The sequence below is a fragment of the Cavia porcellus genome, unplaced genomic scaffold (genome assembly GCF_034190915.1).
Source record: "Cavia porcellus strain 051 isolate PalLab524CR breed Dunkin Hartley unplaced genomic scaffold, mCavPor4.1 scaffold_7, whole genome shotgun sequence".
Classification (NCBI taxonomy): Eukaryota; Metazoa; Chordata; class Mammalia; order Rodentia; family Caviidae; genus Cavia; species Cavia porcellus.
This window is the reverse complement of record NW_026947490.1, coordinates 53,137,182-53,145,844: the sequence shown is the minus strand read 5'-3', so window position 1 is coordinate 53,145,844 and position 8,663 is coordinate 53,137,182. Positions and strand designations below refer to the sequence as shown.

Here is an 8,663-nt window from a genome sequence, read left to right as displayed (position 1 = left end):
AACTTCAAGAGGAAGAGATAACAATTTTAAATATATGTGTATCAAATTTGGGAGCACCTAGGTATACAAAACAAATATTAACAGAAATGAAAAATCAAATAAACAATAACACAATCATAATGGGAGACCTTAAAACCTCATTGACACAGACAGATCAACTAGCCAGAAAATCAGGAAAGAAATAACAGAACTGAATCACACCTGTGAGTAAATGGACTTGTGGACGTTTACAGAGTGTTCCACCCAACAACATCAGAATATACACTCTTCTCAGCAGCACATGGGACATTCTCTAAAATGGATCATATACTAGTCCACAGAATATGCTTAAGTAAATGCAAAAGAACTGAAATTATCCCATGCATGTTATTGGATCATAGAGCCATGAAACTAGAAATTATTGACAAAAGAAACTTCAAAAACTCCACAAACACATGGAAATTAAATAATACACTCCCAAGCAATCAGTGGGTCACAAAGGAAATTAAAGAAGAAATTAAACAACACCTACAAGCAAACAAAAATACAAATACAACTTACCGGAATCTGTGAGATGCAGTGAAAGCAGTCCTCAGAGGAAAATTTATTGTGGTGAATTCCCACATCAGGAAAACAGAATGAACACAAATAAACAAGCTGATACTATATCTCAAACATCTAGAAAAAAAAGAGCAAGTCAAGCCCAAAGCCAAAAGAAGGGAGGAAATTATAAATATCAAAGTGGAAATCTACATGATAGAGACTAAGAAAACAATACAACGAATCAATGAATCAAAGAGTTGGTTCTTTGAAAGAATAGATAGAATCAATAAACCCCTAGTCAACCTTATTAGAAAAAGGAAAGAAAAACTCAAGTTCATATAATAAGGAATGAAAAGGGAAAATCACCTCAGATCCTGTGGAAATACAGATCATCAACACCTATTTCAAAAAACCCACTCTCATAGGCTTGATAACACAGATGAAATGGACAGATTCTTAGAAACATATGAAGTACGAAAGCTGGATCGAGAAGATGTAAAACTGCAGAATAAGCCAATTTCAATTAATGAAATTGAAAATGTAATTAAAACCTTACCAACAAAGAAAAGCCCACGTCCTGCTGAATTTTACAGGAAGTTCAAGGAAGAAAAATGCCAACACTCCTCAAATTCTTTAATGAAATTGAAAGGGAAGCAATTCTCCCTAACTCATTCCTGGAAGCAAGTATTACTCTGATACCAAAACCAGAGAAAGATCCAACCAAAAGAGGGAACCACAGGCCAATCTCCCTAATGAACATAGATGCAAAAATTCTCAACAAAGTACTGGCAAACATAATGCAGCAAATCATCAAGAAGATTATATGCCACAATCAAGTGGGATTCATCCCAGGAATGCAATGCAGAGATATTCAACATATGCATATCAATTAATGTAATCCATCATATCAATAGAGCCAAAAATAAGAATCACATGATCATTTCTCTCTCTCTCTCTCTCTCTCTCTCTCTCTCTCTCTCTCTCTCTCTCTTTCGGTTTCAGGAACTGAACTCAGGACCTTGCACTTGCCAGGCAGGTAATTATGCCACTGAGCTACATCCCCAGCCACATGATCACTTCTATAGATTCAGAAAAAGCTTTCACAAGGTCCAATACTCATTCATGATAAGAACCCTACAGAAAATCGGCATAGATAGTCTTTACCTCAATATGATAAAAATCATCTATGACAAACCAACAGTCAACATCATGGTCAACATCATGTTAAATGGCCAAAAACTGAAAGCTTTTACTCTAAAATCAGGTACAAGACAGGGATGTTCATTATCACCACTCCTATTCAATTGAGTGCTGGAAATACTAACCAGAGCAATTAAACAAGAGAAAGAAATAAAAGGAAGAAGACAAAAAAAAAAAAAAAAGAAATAAAAGAAGTAAGGACAGGAAAAGAAGTTAAATTATCATTATTTGCAGATGACATGATACTCTACATAGAAAACCCCCAAAATTCTATTGAAAAGACTCCTAGGTATTATAACTAAATTCAGTAATGCAATTGGATACAAAGTCAACACTCAAAAATTAATAGCATTCCTATACACAAACAAAAAACTCACTGAGAGAGAAATGAGAAGCCACACCCTTCACAATAGCATCCAAAATGAAATAATTAAGAATCAATCTAACAAAAGATTTAAAGATCTATTCAGTGAAAATTATAATGCCCTGAAAAAAGAAATTGAAGAGGATTTCAGAAAATGGAAAGACATTCCTTGTTCATGGATAGGAAGAACAAATATTGTGAAAACAGCCATTCTTCCAAAATTGTTACACAGATTTAATGCAATTCCAATCAAAATACCACTAGCATACCTCACAGATCTAGAGAAATCATTCCTAAAATTCATCTGGAAGCAGAAGAGACCTAGAATACCAAGGGAAATTCTGGGCTACAAAGGCAAGGCAGGAGGATTCATAATCCCTGATTTGAAGTTATACTACAAAGCTACTGTAATAAACTCTGCATGGTGCTAGAATAAAAACAGACCTGAAGATCAATGGTATAGGTTAGAAGACACAATTACAACTACAAACACACTCAGCTACCTTATCTTTGACAAAGGGGCCAAACATGTTCACTGAAAGAAAGATAGTCTCTTTAATAAGTGGTACTGGAAAAATTGGCTCTCCAAATGCCAAAAACTCAAACTAGACCTATGCGTATCACCGTGTACTCAACTAAAGTCAAAATGGATCAAAGATCTAAATATTAAAACAATCACTAAATCTGCTGGAAGACAAAGTAGGTAGAAATCTTGAAGACATAGGGACATGCAGAGAATTCATGAGCAAAAATCAAACCACATGGGAAATACTTCTCAGAATCAATAACTGGGATCTCGTGTTATTAAAAAGTTTTTGCATGTCAAAAGAAATCTCCAACAGAGTCAAAAGGAAACAACTAATTCTTTTTTTTTTTTTTTTTTTTGGTAACAGGGATTGAACTCACAACCTAGCACTTGTCAGGCAGGCACTTATGCCACAGAGCTAAATCCCTGTTTGAGCCTGGCCCAAACAGAGTAAAAAGGAAACCCATGAATTTTGAAAAAATCTTAGTCAACTGTCCTTAAGACAAAGAACTTCAGTCTAGAACATACATAAAGAATTACAAAAAATCAGACCCCCGAAATCCAAAGATCCAGTCCAAAAATGGGCATCTCAGATGAATACACATTTCTCAGATGAAGAAATACAAATGGCAGGCTGGGGGTTTAGCTCAGTGGTATAAGTGCCTGCCAGGCAAGTGCCAGGTCATGAGTTCGATCCCAGTACCCACCCGAAAGGAAATACAAATGGCAAATAAATACATGAAAAAATGTTCATCATCACTGGTCATTAGAGAACTGCAAATTAAAACCGCACTGAGATTCCATCTTACTCCAGAAAGAATGGCCAGGATCAAGAAAACTACTAACAACAAATACTAGAGAGGCTATGGGGAAAAAGGAACTCTTCTGCATGGTTGGTGGGTGTGTAGACTGGGGCAACCACTGTGGAGGTCAATCTGGAGGTTCCTCAAAAAGCTGACATGTCCCATTTGACCCAGCTATTCCACTTATGGGCATATTCCCAGAAGAACTGAAAACATCATACCACAGTGATATATATGCACCCATCTTTATAACAGCACAATTTATAATAGTCAGATCTTGGAAGCAACCTAAATGCTCATCAACTGAGGAATGGATAAAAAAGATGTGATACTTTTATACAATGGAGTACTACTCAGCTATAAAGAATGATCACATTGAGATATTTATAGGTAAATGGATGAATTTGAGACCATACTCACAAGTGAAATAAATCAAATTCACATGTGTAGATACTGTATTGTCTCCCTAGTGTAAGAAATAGTAAGAGTACATAAGATACAAAATCCTCAATAAGTACTGTGAAAGGGTAAGAATCTACTCAAAAGGGGAAAAAAATCACATCTCAGGGAAAAGGAGGGAAAAAAAGAAGGGAAAAGAAAAATACTTAAATTTGTATAAATACACTTATGATAGTTAAGATGATTGTGCTACAAATTCTACTAGTTCTTGGAACAAAATAGTTAACATTCATAGGATTGGATCCATTTTGCATGTTTGTGTCTGGTGATCTGAGAAACTCTTTTGAAGATCACTATGTAAAATAACAACCCTAGTTATGTTCATACCAAGTTGTTTTGAAGGCCTACATTGCCATTGTGTTGGGCTCCTTGCTATTGTTATTTATTTGTCTTTTTTGTTTCTTGTTCTTCTAGTAACTTATTTTTCCCTCTAATGCACAAAGAATAGATGTACATGTAGAGACCTGTACATGCCTAGACTTCTAAACAGTTTACTAGAATTGATTGTATTATATGTGATGATATAAATAATTACTTTAAAGAAAAAGAGACATTATGATATCCATTGCTAATTTCCAGGCCAGGTGTGGTGGCTCAAGCCTGTAATCCCAGCACTCAGGAGGCTGAGGCAGGAGGATCATTGTGAGTTCTAGACCAGACTAGGCTGCAAAGTGAGCTCAAGCCCAGCCTGAACTGCATAGAGAGACACTGCCTCAAAAAAGACAAAAAAAAATTTAGAACATTGCTAATTTCCTACCATCATGCTGTGAGATTCAGTAATGCTTTTATTCTTTGTTTAGAGTGATTTTAGTCTGTTTTGTATTATTTAATTCAACACACATGAAGGTATGGCCAGCTATTTTGAAGAGAACAAGAGACATTACAAGAGCTATTGTTGATTTTCCTATTGTCTGGTTTTGAAGGCCTGTAATGCCTTCATTATTCTGTTTTGATCAGTTTTATACTATTTTGTTTTGTATGAATTTATTGTGTGTTAAAATATAGACGACTATTTAAAAGAAAACAAGAGACACTATGGTAGCCAGTGTTGATCCCCTGTTGTCTTGCTTTGAAATCTGTATCACACTGTTTTCTTCTGATATGTTTGTTCTGTTTTGTTATGGTTTGTTTTACTCTCTTTAAAATTAAAAAACAAAACAAAACAAAACAGTGAAAGTAATACAGGCCTTCAAAACAAGCAAATAGGAAATCACCAATGGCTACTGTAATATATCTTCTTATCTTTGAAATAGCTACCCATGCCATTAGCTATAATAAAGTCAAACAAAACAATATAGAATAAAGCAATGAAAAATGAAAACAATGAAAAAATGAAATTAGCTATAATAAAATCAAACAAACAATGTAAACTACACAGGACTTTAAAACAAGACAATAGGGAATTAACAATGGCTACCACCTTCAGAAGGAAATCTCCCATAGTTACTATACTGCATATGGTTATCCTTCAGATAGATGCTTGGGCTACCAGCTTAGGCCTCCAAAGTCAGTCAAATAATACAGGCATTAAGTTGTGTTTCTACGTTAGTAGCTATCATCTCAGCCTGTGTTTCTCCAAATCAGCTGGCTGCTTTTGGGGTGGGGTGTGTGTATGTTGGGGCATGGTACTTCTTGTCTTCTAGCCCATGCACCAGCTGACTCACAAGAAGGGCTTAGCTTCTTGGTTCTCTTCCCAGGACATATGGTTCCTCTCTAACATCTTTATCACATTGGAGCTCATCTCAATTTTGGTCGATAATCTCATCTTTCTTTCTTTCCTCTCCTTTTTATTTTTAATCGGTACCAGGGATTGAACTCACAGCTGTGTGCTTACAAGGCAGGCACTTATGCTGCTGAGCTAAATCTCCAACCCCTTTCCTCTCCCTTCTTTCTTCCTTCCTTCCTTCCTTCCTTCCTTCCCTCCTCTCTCTCTCTCTCTCTCTCTCTCTCTCTCTCTCTCTCTCTCTGTCTCTCTCTCTCTGTGTGTGTCTCTCTCTCTCACTTTTATTCACTTTTTTGGTACTGGGGATTGAGCCCAGGAAAGCACCTCCACTGAGCGGCATGTCTAACTTTTTTTATTTACTTATTTTTATCTGATATTTTAAATTGCTTGGCCTGGGCTTGAACTTGTGATCTTTGGCTCAGATTCCTGAGTACTGGGGATTATAAATTCATGCCACTACGCGAGGTGATCTTACCTCTTCTCAGAAATTAAAAATACTCTGTGGCAAATTAACTTTCTTCTGTTTTGCTTTGGAGGGTTTCTACTGCTTTGTTTTCAAATTTGCTAATATGCTGTTCTATACAGTATGTGGTTTTCATTTGTAGGGGTTCAGTTTGGGACTCTGTATCTTCTCTGTCTTTGCTTATCATGTTCAGTCCTACTTCTTATTTCTTGACCATATGGAATAGTTATAATACTATGTAATATTGTTTTTTAACTATATTCCAAGGTACAAGAATGTTAACTAACCATAAGCATGATAAATGTAAGAGTAAAACACATCACAGAAAAAAAAACCCTTATTTTTGAAAATTACTAGTACAGAGAAGATAGACTAGTCAAAAGAGGAAAACTATGTTTTGCAGCAATAAATAAAGTTCAGATGACTGCAGGTTTCTCATTAAATGCACCTATGCAAGTTAGAAGATATCAGGTCTAGGAAAACCTGCCGAAATGTTTGTGTGGTAAAAATGTTCTTTGAAGTCGGGTGTGGTGACTCACACCTTTAATCCCAGCACTCGGGAGACTGAGGCAGGAGGATCGTTTCGAGTTCCAGACCAGCCTGGGCTACAAAGTGAGCTCAAGGCCAGCCTGAACTGCACAGTGAGATGCTGTCTCAAAAAGACAAAAAAAAAATTCTTTGAAATTAAGGCAAGTAGGTTGGGGATATAGCTCAGCAGTACAGCACCTGCTTGGCAAACACAAGCAGGTGAATTTGATTTTAGGTCTCCCCCCCCCCTTAAAAAAATTAACACAAGACATTTTCAGGTAAATCCCAGAGAACTTGTTGCTTACAGAAAATAACATCAGATGGAAAGCTACATTTACGGGCTGAGGATTTAGCTCATTGGCATAAGCACCTGCCTTGCGTGTGGTCATAACGATCCCTGGTACCGATAAAAAAAAAAAAAGAGTTAAAGACCTCATATATTACAGTGATATGTGTAAACATCCATGTTTATAGCAACATAATTCATAACAGTTACATCTTGGGAGCAGCCTGTATTTTTGTCAACAGATGAGTGGATAAACAAATGTGGTACTTATTATACACAATGGAGTATTATTCTGCCACCAAGAAGGATAAACTAGAGTCATTTGTAGGCTATAGAGGCGCCTTGAGACCATAATAATGAAAAGTAAATCAGATACAGAAGCTTAAATATTACAGTTTCTCTCTTTTCTTTTTGTCTCTTTAGACAGGGTTTCACTATGCAGTTCAGGCTGGCCTTGAACTCATTTTGTAGCCCAACCTGACCTCAAACTCAGAGATCCTCCTGCTTCAGTCTCCTGAGTGCTGGGATTACAGGCATGGGCCACCACGCCCAGGTGACAGTTTCTCTTATAAGAGAAACTCATTATGTAAATAAAGTGCAAAACAAGCCAGATGATAGGGAGAAAAAAAGAGAGAAAAAAAGAGAAAAAAAGTTACGTATCCAGAATGGCCAATACATTTAATAGTATACCTTAAATTAGTATAACTGTTTTATGCATTTTGGCCTGTTTGTCTGTTAATCTGTTTTTAATGACAATTAATTTGATTTTTAAAATAAACAAATCTGGAGGCAAAACACCTGAGGGGAAAAAAAAGAACTGAGAAGTTAAGTACATGCACCAATTCCCCACAATGAATGCAATCACCATGAACTGTATCACATACTGCCAACCTGTACTAGTAAAATTAAAAAAAAAATTATTGTTCTGCTTGGTTTACTGATTTTCTCTAATAAAACACAGACTGTTGTCTTCCTGTACAGTGTACGTGGTTTTTCTGTGTATAGAAAGTCTTGTCAGGACCTGCCCATCTCCTTTTATCTACCCACCACTCTCACCTTATGCCTGTCAGGGAAATCTGCACTCCATGGAATCTTGAACCTCTGTCTGCTGTCTCCTAAAAGCTGAATTCCTGCGGTTATTGAGATAAAGAGAAGTAGGGTGGAATGTGAAAGGGGGTGGTGGGGGTGGACCCAACTAGTCTGTCTGCATCTGTCCCTGCTTCTCCCAGGCTCTAGTACAACCTGTTCTGCCGTGGCACTAGCCTAATGCTGGTGTTGACAGTTCTCTACTCCACAGTAGAAGAGGCGCAGGCCATGGTGTATCGGGTCCAATGTGGAGGAGAAAGAAAAAGACAACTAATTCTCACTCAGAACATCTTTTCTGTTATTTGTTCTCTTACTTAGATGGCCAGTTCCTCCTATTCAGGTAATTATGTGTTGTGCTAGAGACCCTTCACAATGAGCTACATCCCTAGTCATCAATCCCTATTATTTGTTTGTTTGTTTATTTAGAGACAGGGTCTCACTACTTGCCCAGGCTAGGCTCAAACTTGTAATCCTCCTGCCTCAGCCTCCCAAAGTACACTGTTGTCTCCCTTACTTTCTTCTTTTTAAATAATTACCAGATTGTGATCTCTCCCTGTTACTCTCCTAAAGGAAAAGAACAATCATCAAAGGAATTTACACCGAAGCAACACTAGAATCACTTTAGATGCAGGAGACAATGCTCAAACATTCAGGCAAACTTCTCTAAATAAACTATAGAAATGAGCCCTGAAAATATAGTGTT

The 8,663-nt window shown here is 36.9% G+C and overlaps 1 pseudogene; it reads right to left on the bottom strand.

Annotated features, from left to right (window-relative positions):
* Positions 1-8,495: 8,495 nt before the first annotated feature.
* LOC111756438 (small nucleolar RNA U3) lies at positions 8,496-8,663 on the bottom strand (annotated as a pseudogene).